We start from the raw sequence: 24,498 nt of genomic DNA, 5'->3' as shown, positions 1-24,498 counted from the left end.
ACAGAGGTGGACTGGAATGTCACACGACGGGGCAGCTGGAAGGTATTGGGAAAGAAGAGGGGTCATGGGAGAAGGCTAGGAACTTGAGCCCTGGGGCGTATCAACTTTCAGTTTTTAGGGAAGGCTAAACGTCCCCCGCTCACCTTTTCACCGGGCTGGGGGAGGTCCTGTTTCTTAGCCTCTTCTCTTTTTCTCTACTGTCAAAGACACTCTCCGCTCATTTTACTTCCATGGGACCAGTGATTAGTGATCAGTGCCTGAGTGGGTAAACAGAGGCACTGTGTCAAGTGAAGGAATTCTCTTTGGCTTTTTCAAGAAAAAGCCGAGACAAAACTTGAATTTTTGCTGCTCCCATTCCTTTTATGTAACCTTCTCCCGACTCCCCCGATGTTGATGAAGAAAACCGCACAACCAGGTAGCTGGGTACCAAGGCAAAGCCAGGTTTTGAACTTCAGCTGTTCCATCAACCCTTGCAGCTGCCCTTAACTCCTCCCATCTTCACCATAGGTCTCTCTCTCCATCGCTACTCTCCTCAAGTCCTTCGTTCTCTTCTATTTCCTAGAGAAATCAGACGCAATCAAGAGGGGAATACTTAAATTTCTACCTACAAACATGTCTGAATCCATTCTTATCAGGAGCAGTGAAAGAGGCACCCCTGTTCTTGTCCAAGGCACGATTCCCTTCTTGATTTCAACTCTTGTTTTTTGTTGTTATTGTTGTTGTTGTTTTGTTTTTTTGAGACGGAGTGTCACTCTTGTTGCCAAGGCTAGAGTGCAATGGCGCGATCTCAGCTCACTGCAACCTCTGGGTTCAAGCAATTCTCCTGCCTCAGCCTCCCAAGTAGCTGGGATTACAGGCGTGCGACACCACGCCAGGCTGTTTTGTTTTTGTTTTTGTTTTAAGACAGAGTCTTGCTCTCTCATCCAGGCTGGAGTGCAATGGCACAATCTCGGCTCACTGCAACCTCCTCCTGCCGGGTTCAAGTGATTCTTGTGCCTCAGCCTCCCGAGTAGCTGGGATTACAGGAGCCTGCCACCACGCCTGGCTAATTTTTGTATTTTTAGTAGAGACAGGGTTTCACCGTGTTGGTCAGGCTAGTCTTGAACTCCTGACCTCAGGTGATCCATCAGCCTCAGACCCCCAAAGTGCTGGGATTACAGATGTGAGCCACTGCGCCAGGCCCCAGCTAATTTTTTGTATTTAGTAGAGATGGGGTTTCACCATGTTATATTTCCTTAGGGCCCTCATTCCATCATTTCATTTTACAGATGGATATTGGACATGCCAGTCACTCTTCTAGAAACTGGGGATATAGCAGGGAACAAAACAGGCACAATCCCTGTCCTCAGGGAGCTTACATTCTAGTAGAAGCAGGACTAAATAAATAGAATATGTAACATGTTAGATGGTGCCAAGAGCTATGGGGCACATCAAGCAAGGAGGAGGTGTGTTCGGAGAAGGTAGCATTCAAGTGACCTGAGGGAGGCTAGGCATGAACTACACATAAATGTGGGGAAAGAATGTTCTAGGCAGAGGGAAGAGTAAAAACAAAGGTCCTGAGGTGGGAGTGACCTGCCACTTTCGAGGAAGAACAAAGTCAATGTGGCTGGAGTGAAGAGAGAGAAAGATAGGGAAAGAGTGGGAGATGCAATCAGAGAGGTCAGGGAAGGACCCAGCCTGTAGGTCCCCAAGGCCATTCTGAGGACTTTGGCTTTTATGAAGCTGCTGGAAGATTTTGAAACAGGGGTGTCCAATCTTTTGGCTTCCCTGGGTTATGGTAGAAGAAGAATTATTGTCTTGGGCCACACATAAAATACACTAACACTAAAGATAGCTGATGAGCTTTAAAAAAAATAACACAAAAAAACCTCATAATGTTTTAAGAAAGTTTAGGAATTTGTGGGGGGCCACGTTCAAAGCCATCCTGGGCCACATGTGGCCTGCATACTGTGGGTTGGACAAGTTTGTTTTGAGCAGAGGAGGGACATGGATCTGATTTTTGTTTTAACAAAATACCTTTCGCTACTGTGTAGAGAACAGATCTGAAGAGAGCAGAAGCGGGAGACCATTTAGGAGGTCATTGTGAGCATCTGGTTAGTGTGGTAGCAGGACAGGTGATGCAAAGTGGTGGATTTTGGAAGTATTTTGAATGTGGACTAACAGGATTTTCTGATGAATTAGGCAGTGTGGGGAGGAGGGAGGAATTTTTCACCTGAACTTTAACTGAGAAGGGGAAGGCTGTGGTAGGAGAATCGCTTGAACCTGGGAGGCAGAGGTTTCGGTGAGCTGAGATGGTGCCACTGTACTCCAGCCTGGGCGACAGAGAGAGACACAGTTTCAAAACAAAAAACAAAAAACATATGTCTACTAGGCATCCAAATGGAGATGTCAGGAAAGCAGCTGCATGTGCAAGTTTGGCGTGGTCTGGGCTGGCGATAAAAGATTGAGAGTCATCAGCATATGGAAGTTATTTAAAGCCAGGAGATGAGAAGAATTACCAAGGGAGCAAGTGTAGCTAGAAAAGATGTGCAAGGACTTAATTCTGGAGCTCTCCAATATGAGCTTGAGATCAGTTGGAACCATCAGAGAGATGGAGGCATAGGACCAGTGTAGTGAGGAAAAAAACCCCAGGAGATGGTGGTATGCTAAAGGCCAAGAGAAGGAAACTTACCAAGGAGGAGGGAAAGGTCAATTGTGTCAAATGTGGCCCATAAATTAAGTAAGATGAGTTTGAGAATTGATTGATTGATTTTTTTTTAATTTTATGTTTTGTCCCTCCCTTGCCCCCCGCCCCCCGCCCCCACTGGAAAGTATATAGAGCAAAGATAATTGATTGAAGGTCATTGGTAATTTTGACAAGAACAGTTTTGGTGGAGTGATGGGGGTAAAAGTCTGATTGCAGATGAGTTTAAGAAAGAATGGGAGGAGAGGAATGGAAACAGTATAGGCAACTCTTTGGAGGAGTTTTGTTGTAAAGGAAGGAGAGAAATTGGATGGGAGCTAAAAGGAGAAGTGACGTCAAGAAAATTTATTAAGTGGGAAAAAATAGTTATAGGTTACATGCTGATGGGGAAGAGCCAGTAGAGAGTGAAGGTTGACAATGCAGTGGGGAGTGAGGAGAATGTCTGGAGAAATATCCCTGATGAGGGGAGAAGGGATTGGACAGAGTCCAGAAGCAGAGGGGCTGGTTTTGGTTACAGGACTGATGGCTCATGCAAAGTAAAAAGAGAGAAGGCACGATATTTGGGCATAGATGTGGGAAGGTGAATTGATGTGGGGGAGACTGGTGGATATTATCTCTTTGTGGCCTTTTTTTTTTTCCTCTTAGTGAATTCGGAAGCAGGGTCAGCTGACTGTGAGGATGAAGGGGAAAGGCTTAGAAGTTTGAACCTAGAGGTGGAGTTCTAAAAAAGTCACTGAGAGCAGTGATTCTCAAACTTTAGTGTGTATCAAAACCACCTAGAGAGCCTATTAAAGCCCTCCCACAGCCTGGGCAACATAGAGAGACCCCGTCTCTACAAAAAATAAAAAAATCAGCCGGGTGTGGTGGTGTGCGCTTGTAGTTCAGCTACTTAGGAGGCTGAGATGGGAGGATTGCTTGAGCCTGGGAGGTTAAGGCTGCAGTGAGCTGTGATCGTGCCACTGCACTCCAGCCTGAGCTACAGGGTGAGATGCTATCTCAAAAGAAAAAAAAAGCCCTCCCTTCCCTCAGACATTCTGATTCAGTAGGTCTAGGATGGGCCCAGGAATCTGCATTTCTAACAAGTTCCGGGTGATGCTGCAGTCGCCTGTATGGGGATTACCCTTTGAGAACTACTGTGTGAGAGAGAGGGGCAGTGACTGGACTCAAATTCCCACAAATGCAGTGTGGTTGTCAGGCAGCATCAGGGGCCCAGCTGAGGTTAGAAATCATGACTTGAAAGTGTCTCCAATCACATCCCACTCACAATTGCTTGCACGTGTTTGGAGTCCTATCTCTTTAAAACTTCCATTTTCTACTGAATTTTCCTTTGACATATAAAAAGCTCCACACTCTTCCTCTTTAAAAAATGAAAATCTTTAACTTAGGTTCTAGCTCTCCCCTCTTCACAATTCTCTTGGCAGAGTTGTGCATGCTGTATTTCCCCACCTCCTAGTCTATGCAGCATCCACAACACATCTGCTCTCCCTCCAACCTCAGGACACTTCTGTTAGGCATCATTACTGATCTAGATGCTAAATCCAATGGGCACTTTTTAATTGTAATCAGTCACTTGACCACCTACAAATCTGATACCTCCAACCATTTCCTCCCTCAGCTGTCTCCTCCTTTAGGTTTTGTGGACACACTGCTTTTCTGGTTTTCCTCCTGACAGCTGTCACCTCCTCATCCTCCTTTTAGGGCAGCATATAGCACAGTGGTTGTTATATGTTCAGGTTGTAGATTTACCGGAATAACTTCTGATTTCTCTGGCTCCTAGCTGTGAGACATGAAACATTTATATCTATTTCTTCATATATTTACAAAAGTGAGGTTGGGCATGGTAACATATGCCTGTGGTCCCAGCTGCCTGGGAGGCTGAGGTGGGAGGATGGCTTGAGCTCAGGAGTTTGAGTCCAGCTTGGGCAACACGGGGAGACATTGCCACTTAAAAAAAAAAAAAAGATAGGCCGGGTGCAGTGGCTCACACCTGTAATCCCAGCACTTCGGGAGGCCGAGGCGGGTGGATCACGAGGTCAGGAGATCGAGACCATCCTGGCTAACACAGTGAAACCCCGTCTCTACTGAAAATACAAAAAATTAGCCGGGTGTGGTGGCAGGCGCCTGTAGTCCCAGCTACTCAGGAGGCTGGGGCAGGAGAATGGCGTGAACTCGGGAGGCGGAGCTTGCAGTGAGCCGAGATTGTGCCACTGCACCCCAGCCTGGGCGACAGAGCGAGACTCCGTCTCAAAAAAAAAAAAAGATAGTAGTAGTACCTGCTTCACAGGGTTCTCATTTGAGGATCCAATGAGTCAGTATGCATAAAAAGCTTACAACAATGCCCGGCACACAGTGAGTATGTAAGGTCATCACTCCGAGCTACTACTCATCTGTCAGGTGCTACTTGTATAGGCTGATGATGCAAAAAACCTGTATTCTCAAGCAGGCCTCATTCCTGAGCAGCAGTCATAATTATCCACCTGCCTCCTGACATCCCTAGATGCCTCGTCAGCATCTCAGCCTTGACATGCCCAAACCTTCAACTCAGCATTTTTCACTCAGTTTGCCCCCTTTCTTTATTCCCCACATCCACGAATGGCCCCACCAGTTCCATGGTCAGAAATTTGGTAGTTTCTAGCTTCTCTCAGTCCCTTGATTCTTTTTTTTTTTTTTTTTTGAGACGCAGTCTCGCTCTGTCGCCCAGGCTGGAGTGCAGTGATGTGATCTCGGCTCACTGCAAACTTCACCTTCTGGATTCAAGCGATTCTCCTGCCTCAGCCTCCCGAGTAGCTGGGATTACTGGAGCCTGCCACCATGCCTGGCTAATTTTTGTATTTTTGTAGAGATGGGGTTTCGCCATGTTGGCCAGCCTGGTCTCGAACTCCTGACCTCAGGTGATCCACCTGCCTCGGCCTCCCAAAGTGCTGGGATTAAAGATGTGAGCCATTGTGCCTGGCCACAGTCCCTTGATTCTTATAGTGGTATTATGTTATTCTACAGACTCAGATATGCAGGAGCATACATATAACATTGTTTTTCTGTGATATAACTACATTTATATTATTTTTTACACATGTTTTATTCTTCTGAGACTGTCTTGCTATGTTGTGCATGCTAGTCTCTAACTCCAGGGCTTAAGGTATCCTCTGGCCTCAGCCTCCAAGTAGCTGGGATTACAGATGTATGCCACAGTGCCTGGCTCTTATGTTTCTATTCTGAGCCAGCTTCTATTCTCCTGGAATGTTGGATGCTTAATTTTAATCCATTGGTGGAATCTCCCCTCCTCTCTCCAGGGATTGCCTTAATTCTGGGAGGGTGTCTCTTATGTATATATTTTGCCAAAGCACTGGCGGAAGTGGGTCCTGTTATTAAGTGGCCACCCAGTGTCCTCTGAGGTATCCTCTGCCTGGCTCCTGCTTGTATGACCTCTTTAGGTCTGGTGTCTCTGTGCTACCTCTCAGTTGCTCTTGGACACAGGGTTTATTCTACTGCTCCTATGCCCTGGAGTAGCATAAGAAAGTTTGGCACTGTCCATGGTTCAAGCTGCCTCCACAATAGGCTACACTCTGCAGCCATATCTTCTTTTGGGGGGTCTTGTCTCCTTCCTATGGCTCTACCTTGGATATAGGTCTGGGGCTCCACTGCCATCAGGTCTCAAAAACCTACTTGGGGGTTTTGCTGTCTCTCTGCACTCAGGTGCCTGAGGACGGAACCCACCACTGTCTGTGCTGTCACTGCGTTCCCGCTGGCTCTTGCCTGCGAGTTGTTCTCATGCCATGGAACTGGGGTGAAATCAATGCAAGGCCTTGCTTTATCCAGAATATTTCCTGCACATCTTCTATCCAGACTGGGAGTCCTTTCTGTTTTCCTAAGGGCCTGCCTAGGCAACTGAAATTCAAAAGTCAGAAGTGGCTTTCCGTTTCCCCTCATTTTTGTTGTTGCATCTTTTCACTGAGGCATTAGCGCAAAGGCTGGGCTGCTCAAGCTGAGGCTATAGGAGAGAAGGGGAAGAAACCACAAATAATATTGGAAGATGTCATCATATCTCCTATATCCAGTGGGGGCCATGGATTCTACGTCTTTAGCCCCCCTAAAATTTCCCCCTTTTCACCCATGTTGCTTCTGTCGTAGTTTGGGGTTTTATTGTTGTATTTCTTCTGGTTTGAGTGTATTCCCTTCCTAATCACAGAGTTAGGTTGCTGAAACAGTGGGAGGTTTTGCAGATGAAGATCCTTGATAAAAGATAAGATTCAGAAAACTGAATCACCTATGAAATGCCTGATAAATACTGTATCTTCACTAAAATCACAACTAAAATTTAGCACACTAAATAAATTATCAACAACAGATCTGAAATTAGCAGTAGTGTGTATTGTGTAATTTCCACGTATCCCTGGGTGATTTAATGTTTTTAGGATTTCCCTGCAGTTCCAACAGGAGAGTGGTAAATCCAGTTTGTTTTGATGCAGATGATGTATTGTTAGATATTCTCTTTGGGTCAAGTTGTTAATCCAGACATCCAATACCTTCTGATTTGAGGATTTCCAGTTATTGCCCTCACTGGCCCTATTGTGGTCTTCAAAACAGCTTTGGGGGACCTGGCTTGAGATTAGATCCTATGATGTTTGAAACCTTGGTCAAGGGAAGCAGGAAAAACTACTTAAAAGTCACAGGCTGGGCACAGTGGCTCACGCCTGTAATCCCAGCACTTTGGGAGGCCAAGGCGGGTGGATCACAAGGTCAAGAGATCGAGACCATCCTGGCCAACATGGTGAAACCACGTCTCTACTAAAAATACAAAAAATTAGCCGGGTGTGGTGGCGGGCGCCTGTAGTCCCAGCTATTCGGGAGGCTGAGGCAGGAGAATCACTTGAACCCGGAAGGCAGAGGTTGCAGTGAGCCGAGATTGTGCCACTGCACTCCAGCCTGGTGACAGAATGAGACTCCATCTCAAAAAAAAAAAAAAAAAAAAAAAAAAAAAGTTGCAGCCAGGCGTGGTGACTCACGCCTATAATCCCAGCACTTTGGGAGGCCGAGGTGGGTGGATTGCTTGAGCCCAGTAGTTTGAGGCCAACCTGGGCAACATGGAGAAACCCTGTCTTTACAAAAAATTAGCCAGGAGTGGTGGCACAGGCCTGTAGCCTCAGCTACTTCGGAGGCTGAGGTGGGAGGATCACTTGAGCCCAGGGGGAAGGGGTTGCAGTGAGCCATGATCATGCCACTGCACTCCAGCCTGGATGACAGAGCGAGGCCCTGTCCCCCCCCGCCAAAAAAAATTGCAAGCACTTTTCACTTTCTAGAGAAGGAGACTTCAGTTTTTCAGTTCTTTGGGCTGACTGTTCTTTGCTTTGGGAAAATCACTACAAATGGCTTTATTTCCTAAGGACAAAGCCATATCCACCAGTGACCTGAGCGGGGAACGTTAAATGTGTGTGAGTGGGAATTGTGTTTTTATGGCTTCTTGCTTTGTAGGGGGTGACGGGGGAGAGAGGCGTTTCTTCTCCCCGAGTGTCCAGTGCACTGTGTGGAACACTGTTGCTGGGGCTTGGTCTAGCAGGTGTTCACAGGAACTGAGGAGCAAGACAGAGGGCTAGGGAGGGCTAGGGAGGGCTCTTCTTTCTGTCTCCTGTTTCCCTGTGTCCAACTTTCCCTTGTTTTATAAGGACACTAGTCATTAGATTAGGGCCCACCTCATCTTAACTTGATTACACTTGCAGAGCCTGTTTCCAGGTGCAGTCACATTGACAGGTGTTGGGGATAAGTGTCTTGCTTACCTCTCTTCCGGTAAGCAGCCCTGCTCTCTGGAGCTCCTGGTGTCTGGTTTTGGTATCGCCATCTTTTGTTTCTGGCAGTTGTCCAGTAGAACTTTCTGTGATGACAGAAAATGATGAAACATTTTCTAACTAGTCAGCTACTAGTCTCATGTGGCCACTGAGCGCTTGAAATGTGGCCGGTGTGACTGAGGAACTGAATTTTAAATTTATGTAAATTTAATTGGTTTAAGTTTAGTCTCATCACAGTAAATTCCTCATCACAGTAAATTCTTTTCCCTATCTAGAAGAATAAGAAACATCGCTGAGTTCTAATTCCAGTTTTGCTACTAAGGACATGGCATTGATCAAGTCTATCTTTCCTGTAAGCCTTTAGGTCTTCTCTGAACTGAGGTTACCGATTTATTGCAAAAACACACTGATATTAATTACCAAGCACTTGACCTCAGGTGAAATTTAATATGAATGCTTTGGAAACAGAGGGCCAGAGGTGAGAAGGAACTGGGTGGGCTCTAGACGTAGGGGGCCCGATGGACATTTCCGGGTGTTCTGACTTGACATGTGCTGTGAGCACGTGAGTGGTTTGCTGGGGCTGGGGGCGCTGTGGGTGTGCGATGTCTGTGTTCCTCTGTAGGAAGTGGACTTCTGCTGTCAGCTGTGCTGGGGCAGGAACTAAGGAATGGGGGAGTGGTGGGCCTTGGACTAGCTGTAAAGAGAAACCTCCCCCTCTTTGGGCCTCATGGCGCTATGTCCTGGACTCTGAGGTTGGGGTGTGCTCAGAGCATTCCTGGGCTGAAGGTAAGCTGACTTTTGCCTCAGGGAGCCAGGCAGAGAGGTTCCTTTAAGGGCCCTTCCTCTTGTTCCACCTCCCTACACGAGTGCAGTAACTACGGAGCAGCTCCGCCTTGAGAGAGGCAAGATCCTTCCTTGCCTCTTCCAGCTTCTGGAGCCTCAGGTGTTTGTTGACTTGTGACTGCATCACTCCAATCTCTGCCTCCGTCTTCACATGGCCTTCTTCTCTCTGTCTCCTGTTTCCCTGTGTCCAACTTTCCCTTGTTTTATAAGGACACTAGTCATTAGATTAGGGCCCACCTCATCTTAACTGATTACACCTGCAGAGCCCGTTTCCGGGTGCGGTCACATTGACAGGTGTTGGGGATAAGTGTCTTGCTTACCTCTCTTCCGGTAAGCAGCCCTGCTCTCTGGAGCTCTTGGTGTCTGGTTTCGCCATCTTTTGTTTCTGGCAGCTGCTGGCTTCAGGGGACTTCAGCTCCTTTACAACTGGCTCCTGGCCCATTGTCTTCCTCTCTGCCCTTCTCCTCCATCATCTTGGGATGTCAGCAGCCATGTGGACGATCCTTCCAGCTCTCCGGCCTGTCACTTTGGAACTCTTGAGTCCCTTTCTCATTGTGGGTCATCTGCCCACCCGCCAGCGTCTTCACGTCCTTACACAGTAGATTCTACAATGCCTCATTAGACTCTCTCCTTTGCCAACTTCCTTCACTTTTTTTTGCGCCTCCTTTTTTCTGCTGCTTTTGCCTGGAATCACCTGGATCTTTGCTGAAGCCATCTTCTGCACCTCCCTGTGCCTGCACTCACGCAGTTGGAAGATACGGATCACCTGCTTAGGTCCACTTTACGTTCAGGACCACAGACCTCAGATGGACATATTCAGCACTGCCCAGCATTTCTATTATGTTTCCCTGGTATGTTTATTTTCCTGCCATATTTTCCATTGCTGTATAACACATGTCCCAAAATCTAGTGGCTAAAAAAATACCCATTTATTTTATTATTATTTTTTTAAAAATGGTAGACATGAGGTCTCATATGTTGCCCAGGCTGGTTTCAAACTCCTGAGTTCAAGCAATTCTCCTGCCTCAGCCTCCCAAAATGCTAGGATTACAGGCATGAGCCACTGCACCTGGACAATATCCATTTCTTATCTTACAGCCTATAGGTCAGAAGTCCTGGTGGGCTCAGCTGGTTCTCTGGTCAGGGTTCCACAAGACCAAAATCAAGGTGTCAGCTGGGCTGGACTCATGTCTGGAGGCTTGGGGCAAGGATCCACTTCCAGGTTCATTCAGGTTGTTGGTAGACTCCAATTCCTCATGGCTGCAGGTGTGTGGCCCCTATTTCCTTGCGTTAAAGAAAAATCTGAGGCACAATAATATTTTTGAGTTTATTTGAGTAAGAAGCAATTGATGAATTGGGAAACACCAAACTGAAGAGGTCTGTTCTGGCGGCAAGCCATCTGGGGCAAGTATTTATGGGGTAAATACAGAAGCAAAATCAATAAATTATTTGGTTGGTTGCAATTATACAATTGCCTTATTTGGCCTATCCTGTTGGAAAGTCCTTGGTTATATAGTATAACTGTGTTGGGTATTTCTGACTGGTTGAGCCTGTGATTTGTTTTTCCTTAATATAGGCATTTATAAGAAAAAAGTCAAGTTTCACTTATGTTTGCAAATCAAGCAAGGTTTAGGTCTCGTTATGAAGCCTCACTGGTTTTGTCTGCTCAGGGATTCTTCAGGCCTAGTATCCCTTTAAATTTACTTTAACAGTTCCCCGCTTTTGGTCATTCTTCTAGCAAGCTGAGAGTGTGACCAAACAGTATAGCATTACTCTCGGTAACCAGGTTACCATTATTGACTAGTTACTGGAACAAAGAATCGTGTAGATGTTGTCATTCTCAACAGTTGCACTGGAATGTAAGGTCAGGTAGTCATCATTATCTGCGGTTGCAGAGTCATCATAGGCTTGAGTGGTGGGGTTGTTGAGTTCTTCTAGTTGTCTAATCCTGATGGCAATTATTTGATGTGTGAGTGGTTAGGGTCTCACACCTGAATGCTGCTGGAAAGCATTCAAATCCCTTGAGAGGATACAATGGACTACAGAGATGAAAACCATGATTATAAGGAGAATAATAGCAAGAATTGAAAATTCTCTGGAGCAGACATTGAGCTCAGGAGTTCAAGACCAGCCTGGCCAACATGGTGAAACCCTGTCTCTACTAAAAATTCAAAAAGCCAATAATTAACCCATTAAATAAATCAGTAGATCAGGTAGATCACACCTATCTGATGAGGAAGTTACATTTGTTTAAGATCTTTTGAATTGGAGGCAATAATTTTTTTAAAATTATTTCCATAGGTTTTTAGGGGAACAGGTGGTATTTGGTTACATGAGTAAGTTCCTTAGTGGAGATCTGTGAGATTTTGCTGCATCCATCACCTGAGCAGTATACACTGAACCCAATTTGTGGTCTTTTATCCCTCACCTTCCTCCCACCCTTTTCCCTGAGTCCCCAAAGTCCATCGTATCATTCTTATGCCTTTACATCCTCACAGCTTAGCTCCCACTTATGAGTGAGAACATATGATGTTTGGTTTTCCATTCCTGAGTTACTTCACTTAGAATAATAGTCTCCAGTTCCATCCAGGTTGCTATAAATCCATTAACTCCTTTTTTATGGCTGAGTAGTATTCATATATATATATATATATATCACAGTTTCTTTATCCACTCATTGATTGATGGGCATTTGGGTTGGTTCCATATTTCTGCAGTTGTGAATTGTGCTGCTATAAACATGCATGTGCAAGTATCTTTTTCGTAAAATGACTTGTTTTCTGGGTAGATACTCAATAGTGGTAGTTCTACTTTTAGCTCCTTAAGGAATTTCCACTCTGTTTTCCATAGTGGTTGTACTAGTTTACATTCCCACCAGCAATGTAGAAGTGTTCCCTGATCACTGCATCCACACCAACATCTATTATTATTATTATTACTATTTCTTTTTTTTTTTTTTTTTTTTGAGATGTCCCTCTGTCTCCCAGGCTGGAGTGCAGTGGTGTGATCTCAGCTCACTGCAAGCTCTGCCTCCTGGGTTCACACCATTCTCCTGCCTCAGCCTCCCGAGTAGCTGGGACTACAGGCACCCACCACCATACCCGGCTAAATTTTGTATTTTTAGTAGAGACGGGTTTCACTGTGTTAGCCAGGATGGTCTCGATCTCTTGACCTTGTGATCCGACCCACCCGCCTTGGCCTCCCAAAGCGCTGGGAATACAGGTGTGAGCCACCACACCCAGCCCGCATTATTTTTTGATTATGGCCATTCTTGCAAGAATAAGGATGTATCACATTGTGGTTTTAATTTGCATTTCCCTGATCGTTAGTGACGTCGAGCATTTTTTCATATGTTTGTTGGCCATTTGTATATCTTCTTTTGAGAATTGTGTATTCATGTCCGTAGCCCACTTTTTGATGGGATAGTTTGTTTTTTTCTTGCTAATTTGTTTGAGTTCCCTGTAGATTCTGGGTATTAGTCCCTTTTTGGATGTATAGATTGTGAAGATTTTCTCCCACTCTGTAGGTTGTCTGTTTACTCTGCTGACTGTTCCTTTTGCTGTACAGGAGCTTTTTAGTGTAAGTAAGTCCCACCTATTTATCTTTGTTTTTGTTGCATTTGCTTTTGGGTTCTTAGTAATGAAGTCTTTGCTTAAGCCAATGTCTAGAAGAGTTTTTTTTTCCAATGTTGTCTTCTAGAATTTTTATAGTCTGAGGTCTTAGATTTAAGTCGCTGATCCATCTTGAGTTGATTTTTGTATAAGGTGAGAGATGAGGATCCAGTTTCATTCTCGTATATGTGGCTTTCCAGTTATCCCATGGGGCAATAATTTCTAATTTATTGACATAGAAACAACATTTTTTTTTGAGACAGGGTCTCACTCTGTCACCCAGGCTAGAGTGCAGTGGTGCAATCGGGGCTCACTGCAGCCTTGACCTCCCAGCCACAAGGGATCCTCCCTCCTCAGCCTCCCAAGTAGCTAGGACTACAGGCATATGCCACCACACCTGGCTAATTTTTGTATTTTTTTTGGAGATGGGGTTTCGCCACAGTGCCCAGGCTGGTCTCAAAACCCTAGGCTCGAGTGTTATCTGCCCACCTTGGCCTTCCAAAGTGCTGGGATTGTAAGTGTGAGCCACCATCCCTGGTAAAACACTTTTTTAATTAATAAAAGCACAAGCTCTTCTTTGTTAAACTGTGTGGTATCAAGCATTTCTGTTTTGGAGTACTTTTGAGGCTAAATTGTTCATTTCAGATTATATTGCTTGAAAAGTATTCAAGTTATCATTCTATGAAAACAAAAGAAAAACAAAGATTAATTTTGGAGCAAATTATGATCTTAGTCTTTGTGTCTGGAGGGTCAAGATTTGTAGATTTGAGTTTGAAGTATCTTTAGATGGTGGAATGAAGATGGCATTTGAGAGCTGGTTGTATCATCAGGTGGTGTTCTGGTGAACTCACATAGCAGCAGGCATAAAGGTTGTCTATTCATGGTCTGTTGCAGTGATTTTTTCTGAAGTTTGAAGTCATTCAGTTTCAGCTTTTAGGATTTGAGAAAAGGGCAGTTTTAGTTTTTAATGAAACTAGAAAACTTCAGGATTCAATCCAGTTTATAGATGGATAACAAATCTCAAAGAAAATAAACAGGACTAGAATTTGGTAATTGGTGCTCTACAGTTTTCTACTGAAACGTAATCTTTTTAATAGTCACTCTCATTTTTATAAAAAATAGTCACAGTTAGATTTTTTTAACAAAATAAGTCTAGTTTCAATAAGGTAGATCTGATTATATAAATGCAACACAGATATTAATTCTATGTAAGTTTTAAAATATGATATTTTAGTCAGAGCTTTGGTAATATCCAAGGGGCTTTACTGACTTTGTATCTGTCAAGTTTAGTTTTTTAAAACTGTCTGGTATCAGCACTCCCTTAGCCACCCCGGCTGATGTCTCAGTAAGTTGTGTGCCTCTACAGTCCACTGGCTTTGGGCTCAGTTCAGTACTAGGACTCGCCTAGGAGTTGCAGTCCTTGTGGCCTAGACTGCCTTTCAAGTTTCTTTAGAGCCCCAGAGCACTTTAGCCCATGGTGGTGAGGCTTGCGGGGACTCAAGTTCACACTGCTGGGATTGGCAATTCCCCTCTGGCTAGGGCTGCTTTAAATGCCCCCATTATGGGTGGGCGTTAACTGAGTTTGGTTTTGTTTTGTTTTCTGCTATAACAGGGCACCACTGAGTTCAGTACTTCAAAATTGCTGTGCTCTCCCTCTCCCCAGTGCACAGAAACACTCTCCACACCATGCTGCTGCTGCTGGGGAATGGAGGATGGCGTCAGCGATTCAAGACTGTTTTTCCTACCTGTTCAGCACTTCTTTCAGCGATATGAGGTTAAATCCAGGTACTATGAGTGCTCATCTGATTTTTGGTTCTTATGAACCAAAACCAAGCACTTTGGTGCTTTTTGTGTGTGTGTGCATGTGTGTGTGTAGATGTTAAATTGGTGTCCTTGCCAGGGAGGAGGGGACAATTAGTGGAGTCTCTTATTCTGCCATCTTGCTCTTCCTCAATATGCCCTTTCTTGCAGATCTTTTATAACTCTCTATATTTGTTCAGTTTGCGTCTTACTTGTTTTCTTCTTTATTATTCTGGAACAATCGTCTTGTTTTTAAGATAACATCATTCTCTTTCTCCTTTAAAGGAAACACATTCCTTATATAATTTTTCTTGCTAAAAACACACCTACTTCTAAAGTACAGTTTTTATATACAGTTGTTTTCTTTCTTTCTTTTTCTTTTTTCTTTTTGGAGTCTTCCTTTGTCACCCAGGCTGGAATGCAGTGGTTCAATCTCAGCAGCTCACTGCAGCCTCTGCCTCTCAGGTTCAAATGATTCTTGTGCCTCAGCCTCCCAAGTAGCTAGGATTATAGGCGTGTGCCGCCACACCCAGCCATTTTTTTTTTCTGTTTTTAGTAGAGATAGGGTTTTGCCATGTTAGCAAGGCTGGTCTTGAACTCCTGGCCTTAAGTGATTCACCTGCCTTGGCCTCCCAAAGTGCTAGAATTACAGGCTTGAGCCCTGCGCCCAGCTGAGTTATTTTCCTTCATCTTTACTACTTCTAGTAGTCTTCATTACATATATTAATTAGAATTATTTTTTATTTTTTCTTTTTTGAGATGAGGTCTCTGTCACCTGGACTGGGAGTGCAGTGGTGTGATCTTGCCTCACTGTAACCTCTGCCTTCTGGGCTCAAGTAATCCTCTTACTTCAGCCTCCTGAGTAGCTGGGACCAGAGATGTATGCCACCATGCTGGGCTAATTTTTTATTTTTTAATTTTTGGTAGAAAGGGGGTTTTACCATGGTGCCTAGGTTTTTTTTTTTTTTTCCCCTTTGAGACGGGGTCTCACTTTGTTGCCCAGGCTGGAGTGCAGTGGCATGATCTCGGCACACTGAACCTCTGCCCTGGGGCTCAAGCCATCTTCCCACCTCAGTCTCCCAAGTAGCTGGGACTACAGGCATGTGCCACCAAGCCTGGCTAATTTTTAAAATTTTTTGTAGAGATGGGGTCTCACTATGTTGCCCAGGCTGGTCTCAAACTCTTGGGCTGAAGTGAGTCTTGGCCTCCCAAAGTGGGAATGTAAATGGACCAAATTTCCCATTTAAAAGATGTAGATTGAAACTGGCTCTGGTGGCTCACACCTGTAATCCCAACACTTTGGGAGGCCAAGACAGGAAGATTGCTTGAGGCCAAGAGTTCGAGACCAGCCTGGACAACATATTGAGACCTCTTATTTAAAAAAAATTAAAGAATTAGCTGGGTGTGGTGGCACATGCCTGTAGTCCCAGCTACTTGGGAGGCTTAGGCAGGAGGATCACTTGAGCCCAGGAGTTTGAGGCTGCAGTGAGCTATGATCATGTCACTGCACTCCTGCTTGGGCAGCAGAGCAATCCCCTGCCTCTAAATAGATTGGATAGATAGATAGATAGATAGATAGATGAGATTAGCTTAATGGATTAAAAAAGAAGACCCAACTATATGCTGCCAATGAGAAAATCACCTCACCTATAAAGATACACATAGACTGAAAATGAAGGGATGGCAAAAGATATTTCATGCGAATGGAAACTAAAAGTGAGCAGGCATAACTATACTTAGACAAAATAGGCTTTGAGTTAGAACCTATAAAAAGAGAAAAAGAAGGATATTATATAATAGGGGATCAATTCAGCAAGAAAAATGTAACAATTGTAAATACATATACACCCAACACTGGAGCACCCACATATATTAAGGAAGCATCATTAGATCTAAAAGGAAGATAGACCCTCAATACAACAATAGTTGGGGACTTCAGCACCCCACTCTCAGCATTGGACACATCATCTAGATAGAAAATCAACAATGAAACATCAGATTTAAACCGCATCATAGACTAAATGGATCTAACAACAGATATTTACAGAATATTTCACTGAACAGCTGCAGAATATACATTCTTTTCATTAGCACATGGAATATTTTCCATGATTGACCATATGTTAGGAGAGAAACAAGTTTCACAAAATTTGTTAAACAATTGAAATCATATTAAGTATTTTATCTGACTGTAATGGAATAAAACTAGACATCAAGAACAAGAGAAACATTTGATACTATACAAATACATGGGAATTAAACAACATGATCCTGAATGACTAAGTAAAGGAAGAAATTAGGAATGAAATTTAAAAATTTATTGAAACAAATGAAAATAGAGACACAACATAGCAAAACCTATGGGAGATAGCAAAAGCAGTAGCAAGAGGTAAGTTTATAGCAATAAATGCCTACACCAAAAAACTAGAAAATGGCTGGATGTCACAGCTCACATCTGCAATCCCAGCACTTTGAGGGGGCCAAGACAGGAGGATCATCTGAGGCCAGGAGTTTGAGACCAGCCTAGGCAACAGGTAGAGACCGTCTCTACCAAAAATAAAAAACTTAGCCAATTGTAGTGGTGCAAATTTGTAGTCCTAGCTACTTGGGAGGCTGAGGCAGGAGGGTCACTTAAGCCCAGGAGTTCAAGGCTGCAGTGAGATATACTTGCATCACTGTACTCCAGCTTGGGTGACAGAGTGAGACTCTATATCTTAAAAATAATAAAAAAAAACCCTAGAAATATTTCAGATGAACAACCTAACAATGCACCTCAAGAAACTGTAAAAGCAAAACCAAGTAAAGCCTAAAATTAGTAGAAGAAAATAAATAATAAAGACCAGAGCAGAAATAAATGAAGTTGAGACTAAAAAGCCAATACAAATGTCAACAAAACAACAAATTGTTTTTTTGAGAAGATAAACAAAATTGACAGACTATTAGACTAAGAAAAAAGAGAGAACACCTGAATAAAATCAGAATTGAAAAAGGAGATGTAGCAATGGATGCTTCAGAAATAGAAAGAATCATTAGAGACTACTCTGAACAACTATTCACTAATAAATTTGACAACCTAGAGGAATTGAGCAAATTCTTGGACACATACAATGTACCAAGATTGAACCAAGAAGAAATAGAAATCCTGAAAGACCAAAAACAAGTAATGAAACTAAATCAGTTGTAAAAAGTCTTCTAACGAAGAAAAGTCCAGGACAGGGTGGCTTCAGCGTTCAATTCTACTGGACCTTTAAGGAAGAATTAATGCCAATTCTTCTCAAACTTTTCCAAAAATTTGAAGCTGAGGGAATTATTTCTAACTCATTCTATGAGACCAACATAATCCTGATATGAAAACCAGACAAGGACAAAACAGCAACAACAAAACTACAGGTCAATATCCCTGATGAATATAGATGCAGAAATCCTCAACAAAATGCTAGCAAGCCAAATCCAACAACACATCAAAAGGATAATACACCATGATCCAGTGGGATTTATTCCAGGAATGCAAGGATGGTTCAATATATGCAAATCAATAAACGTCATACATCATATCAATAGAATGAAGGACAAAAGTCATATGGTTCTCTCAATAGATGCAAAAAAAGCTTTTGATAAAATTCATCACTTTATGCTAAATACTCTTAATAAATTAGGTATAGAAGGAAAGTATCTCAACATAATAAAGGACATATATGACAAACCCACAGCTAACATTTTACTGAATGGGGAAAAGCTGAAAGTTTTTCCTGAAGAACTGGAACACGACAAGGATGCTCACTCTCACCACCTCTATTCAATATAGTCCTGGAAGTCCTAGCCAGAGCAATTAGGCAAGGAAAAGGAAATAAAGGGCATCCATGTTGGAAAGGAGGAAGTCAAATTGTCCCTCTTTGCAGATGACATGATCTTCTGTACAGAAAAACCTTAAAACTCTAGCAAAAACTTCTTAGAACTGATAAAAGAATTCAGTAAAGTTGCAGGATACAAAATTAATATAAAAAACCAGTAGCATTTTTATACACCAATGACAAATTAGCTGAAAAAGAAATCAAGAAGGCAATCACATTTACAACTACAAAATACTGATGAAAGAAATTGAAGAAGTTACAAATGAAAAGATATGTTCATGGATCAGGAGAATTAATATTGTTGAAATGACAATACTACCCAAAGCAATCTGCAGTTTCAATGCAATCCCTATCAAAATACCAATGACATTCTGCACAGAAATAGAAAAAAAATCCCAAAATTTGTATGGAATCACAAAATATCTTGAATAGCCAAATCAATCTGGAACAAAAGATCAAAACCGGAGGGATCACACTTCCAGACCTCAAGATATACTACAAAGCTGCAGCAACTCAGCATAGTACTGGCCTACAAAACAGACACATAGACCAATCAAACAGAATAGAGCACCCAGAAATTAATCCACATATCTACAGCCAACTGATTTTTGACAAAGTTACCAAGAACACTCACTGGTGAAAGGACAGTCCCTTCAATGAATGGTGCTGGGAAAACTAGACATCCATATGCAGAAGAATGAAACAAGACCCCCACCTCTCACCATATACAAAAACCAACACAAAAAGGATCAGAGAACTAAATGTAAGACTGGAAATGATAAAACTACTAGAAGAACACATAGGGGAAACCCTTCAGGATATTGGCCTGGGAAAATTATGAATAAGACCCCAAACAGACAGGCAACAAAAGCAAAAATAAACAAATGGGATTATCTCAAACTAAAAACCTTCTGCACGGCAAAGGAAACAACAAATTGAAAAGACAGCCTACAGAATGATAGGAAATATTTGCAAACTATCTATCTGACAGGGGATTAATGTTCAGAATATACAAAGACCTGACATATCTCAATAGCAAAAAACCAGATGATACAATTAAAAAATTGGCAAATGATCTGAACAGACATTTCTCAAAAGACATACAGAGCCCAGAGAGAGCCTGGATGGGTGCGCTCAGTGCAGCAGCTCCTAGAGCTTCCTCCTTGGCTTCAGCCTTGCTGCTCAGGAAGGTGCAGGCCCTGCCACCACCTGCGTGGTGTCGTGGTGGTCCCCAAGTACCCCCAGCTGGCATGGGCCTAGCCGTCGCGTGAGCATGGAGCCCCCGGGAGCCCCAGGCAGGAGTCTGGTGGGCCAGTAGCTCCAAGACCACATGGACACCATGCTGCCACTGCCATCTGCCTTCCTTCCTGGGGCCTGCTGACGGCTCCAGTGTTGGCTGTTCTGCATGAAACAATTCCTTAACACGTTCCTTAGGCATGGTCTCCTTCGAGGTGTAAAGGGCCTGTTCTCTTCCCAGTTCCCCGCTCACATGTGCCCTAGCCAACGTGTGGCGCAAGAAACAATTTCTCCTCTGCACTGTCTTCTTTCCCTGCTCCCCAGTCCCACTAATGAGTATCAGCCCATGGTGGTATTTTGTGATGATTTCTGTGTCTGGTGTCTTCTCAGTCCTGTTCTCTGTGATGCTTACTTGTGTAGCTGATGTCACTCAGGAGCAGAGCAAAGTACTGCTCATGGCTGGGCTTCAGCCACCTTTATAACTCTTCTGGGCAACAGCCCGGCCATCGGAACACACCTTTCTGCCAGCTGTGGAGACAGCCTCATGCTGGTTGCTGCAAGGCTTGCTCTCTGGACAGCTGCTTCATTTTAGTGGCTGTTCTGGAATCTCTGTCTGAGAAAATGAGACAGTTCCCTGGGGAGTTCAGATTTCTTGGAAACAAGCTGTCTCTTTTGCGTCATCGAAGAAAGTTGGAAAAAAATTCTACTGTCTTACTAACCTGCATCACTGTGTTTCTTGCATGCCTTCCTGAAGCAGGACAGTGTTTAAGTTTTTTTTTTTTTTTTCATCTCAGGCAGGTCATAGATTTTGGATCTGTTGAAATTGCAGCATTCATAGCTATGGTACAAATTCTGTTTGTTATGGCTCAGACAGTCTTTCTTACCATCTTGATGAGATCATATGAGAATAAGAATATTATCTTCCTTTGCATGGGCTTCCAGAGACTCCAGTTAGTGCAGGTGTGATTTTGGATCTCAAGCCTGGATGATGTGGTCAGTGGGGACTGTGGCCACCATGTTCACCATCACATTTCCAGTAATCAGTGCCTTTGTCTCTCCTAATGCAGAGTCAGATCGGCAAGGAGTTGCCTAGGAGATCGTAACTGGGATAAGAGGACTATGCAATGGTCTGGGGCCAGCACTGTATGGCTTCATGTTCTACATGTTCCATGTGGAACTGACCAGGTTGGGCCCAAAATTGAATACTAACGGTGTTACCCTGCAGGGAGCTGTCATCCCAGGCCTGCCATTTTTATCTGGGCATGTACAGTTCCTATGTCTTTTCTGGTTTTCTTATTTGTCCCTGAATACAGGAAAGCCAGGGGAGTTCAAAAATATAGCAGCAGTGGCAGTGGCAGCCTGACCAACATCCCAGAATGGGGCAGTGATGAGGACAGTGAGCCACTGCTGCAAGACAGCAACATCTGGGAGCTCTCTTTGTTCAAGGAGCCTGAGAATCAGTGCACTGAAATGTAACTTGGCAGAAAAGGGGACTCTGCAGACACCACCATCTCTGAGAGCCAGGTGGGAACCACACCACATGGAGACTTTGTGGTGCTGGATGGGAGGGCCAAGCTTTGTAAATACCCACTCTATCCTTCTCCCCTTCCTCCTCTCCCTCCTCTTATTCTTTTTCTTTCTGTTCATACATTAGAATAAGGTAAGGTTTGGAATACTCCCCTGCAAATAATGTGCAACTCTGAAGGTAAAACTCAAATAGAAAAGTCATATCTCTGGGAGAAAGGATGGCTTTTCTGTAATGACTCTGAAGTAAGAGTGACAACAGTCTTTCCATGCGCTTTCCAGCAGAAGGTGCAGGATTGGAGGGGGACTGTCATATTTGGCAAGATTTCAGGTAAAGAATCCCTTCTTATTTTCTTCCTTCTTGTTTCTCTTAATTAGTCCATAGGTGCTGAGTGGCCACTCTTAAGAGTCACTCAGGAATATATTGCCTTTGTTCAAAGATCAAATGAAAACCTAGTTTTACTCTCCTTTTATTTTCTCTACTTCCTCTTCTTGGCTAGAATGAAATTCAACATATATACATCTCTGGACATTAATAATATTGAATAGTGATTACCTTTATTATGTGAAGGGGCTTTTTCTTGTAAATTTAAATCATGTAAAACTTTCAACTCATATTTATGAACTTAGTAACCTGATACGATCCAAGGTGATTTTACAGAAGGAAAAAAACCCCTCAAGCATTCTGGTGGCAATATAGAAAGTGGAGGGTGCCTCCAAGAAAGTTTTTAAAATTTTGAAATTCCTAAGCGAGAATGAGAGTTAGTAAGTGGATACTAGTAGAGTTTATATCCAAGTTCAGACTCACAATGCATTATTATGATTTGCTCCTTCCCGTGTCTCCCATGTCATGCTTCTCAAGCAATTTTTCTCATCCATCACACTCCTGCCTTAACTGCTCTGCAGTATGTATTTGTTTTCAATTAATCTTTATTTCAATCTGCTTATCTGACTTTTGAATCTCATAGGATGCTGCACATCAAATTCCTTTCCGAAATATTGTGGTTTTATGAAGCTCAGTTTCACAATGAATGTCTTGATAATTTCTTGAGATATTTTATGGACAAAGAAAACTACAAATTTGTATGTATTTTGCTGCACCAGTAAATGGACTGCTAGCTAGGGCCCACCTTTAACAGAGCACTCCTTTGAAAGTTTTATGGATATAAAATATATATAGATATTTGTAAGGGGTTTTAATTTTTTTTTTTTTTTTAGATAGAGTTTCGCTGTTGTTGCCCAGGCTGGAGTGCAATGGCGCGATCTCAGCTCACTGCAACCTCTGCCTCCCAGGTTCAAGTGATTCTCCTGCCTCAGCCTCCCCGGTAGCTAGGATTACAGACATGTGCTACCATGCCTGGCTACTTTTGTATTTTTTTTAGTAGAGGTGAGATTTCACCATGTTGGTCAGGCAGGCCTTGAACTCCTGACAAGTGATCCACCTGCCTCGGCCTCCTGAAGTGCTGGGATTACAGGCATGAGCCACTGTGCCTGGCCAGGGGTTTTAATTTTTGATAGGGTGCTGTGTAAATCTTGTTTTTACAAATGTAATGAAGGTATTTTTAAATTTTTGAGATAGGCTCTCACTCTGTCATTCAGGCTGAGTGCAGTGGCACAGTCTCTGCTCACTGCAACCTCTGTCTCCTGGGCTTAAGCTATCCTCCCACCTCAGCCTCCCAAGCAGCTGGGGCTACAGGCATGTGCCAACACTCCCGGCTAATTTTTGTATTTTTTGTAGAGATAGGGTTTCACCATGTTGCCCAGGCTTGTCTAGAACTCCTGGGCTTAAGCAATCCACCTGTCTTGGCCTCCCAAAGTGCTGAGATTATAGGCATGAGCCATTGCACTTGGCATAACGAAGGTATTAACAGAAAAAAAAAAACAAAAAACTAGTTTTATAATAAAAAAAGAAGACATACAAATGGCTGACAAAAACAAAAAATGCTGACTATCACTAATCACTAGGGAAATGCAAATCAAAACCACAATGAGGTATCATCTCGCCCAGTTAGGATGGCTATTATCAAGTAGACGAAAAATAAAAAATGCTGGCAAGGATGTAGGGAAAAGGGAACTCATATGCTGTTGGTGGGAATGCAAATTAGTATAACCATTATGCTGTGGAGAGTGTGGAGGTTCCTTAGAAAACTACAAATAGAACTACCATATGATCTGGCAGTCCAACTACTGGGAATTTATCCAAAGGAAAAAAAATAATTATATTGGAGAGACACCTTGCACCCCCAGGTTTATTGCAGCACTATTTATGATAGCTAAGATATGGGCTCAACCTAGGTGTCCAACAACAGATGAATGGATAAAGAAAATGTGGTATATAAACACCAAGGAATACTATTCAACCATAAAAAGAATGAAATCCTGTCATTCATGGCAATGTGGATGGAACTGGAGGATATTATGTTAAGTGAAATAGGCCAGGAACAGAAAGTTAAACACTGCGTGTTCTCATTCATATGTGGAAGCTAAAAAAAGTTGATCTCCACTTTGGGAGGCTGAGGCGGGCGGATCACGAGGTCAGGAGATTGAAACCATCCTGGCTAACACGGTGAAACCCCATCTCTACTAAAAATACAAAAAATTAGCTGGGCGTGGTGGCGGGTGCCTGTAGTCCCAGCTACTCGGGAGGCTGAGGCAGGAGAGTGGTGTGAACCCGGGAGATGGAGCGTGCAGTGAGCTGAGATCGTGCCACTGCACTCCAGCCTGGGCGACAGAGCGAGACTTTGTCTCAGAAAAAAAAAAAAAAAAAGTTGATCTCGTAGAAGCAAAAAGTAGATAACAGAGGATATTAGAGGCTGGGAAGGGTAGAGGGAAGGTGGGGATAGAGAGACTTCTTAAAGGATACAAAATTACAAGCCAGACAGGAGGAATAAGTTATAGTGTTCTATAGCAGCTGTCCCCAACCTTTTTGGCACCAGGGACCAGTTTCATGGAAGACAGTTTTTCCATGGACTGGGTGAGGGGCTGTGGGGGATGGTTTCAGGATGAAACTGTTTCACTTCAGATCATCAGGCATTAGTTAGATTCTCATAAGGAGCGTGCAAGCTAGATCCCTCAAATGCACATTTCACAATAGGGTTCACGCTCCCATGAGAATCTAATGCCACCACTGATCTGACGGGAGGTGGGGCTCAGGTGGTAATGCTCGCTGT

At 43.4% G+C, this 24,498-nt stretch overlaps 1 pseudogene; it reads left to right on the top strand.

The window, feature by feature from the left end:
* LOC115838647 overlaps positions 1-21,280 on the top strand; it is a 28,484-nt pseudogene extending 7,204 nt beyond the window's left edge.
* The last annotated feature ends 3,218 nt before the right edge of the window (positions 21,281-24,498 follow it).

The sequence above is a fragment of the Nomascus leucogenys genome, chromosome 15 (assembly GCF_006542625.1).
Source record: "Nomascus leucogenys isolate Asia chromosome 15, Asia_NLE_v1, whole genome shotgun sequence".
In the NCBI taxonomy this organism is placed as follows: domain Eukaryota; kingdom Metazoa; phylum Chordata; class Mammalia; order Primates; family Hylobatidae; genus Nomascus; species Nomascus leucogenys.
Note: the sequence above shows the minus strand (reverse complement) of the source record. Positions and strands in the feature narration are given on the sequence as shown.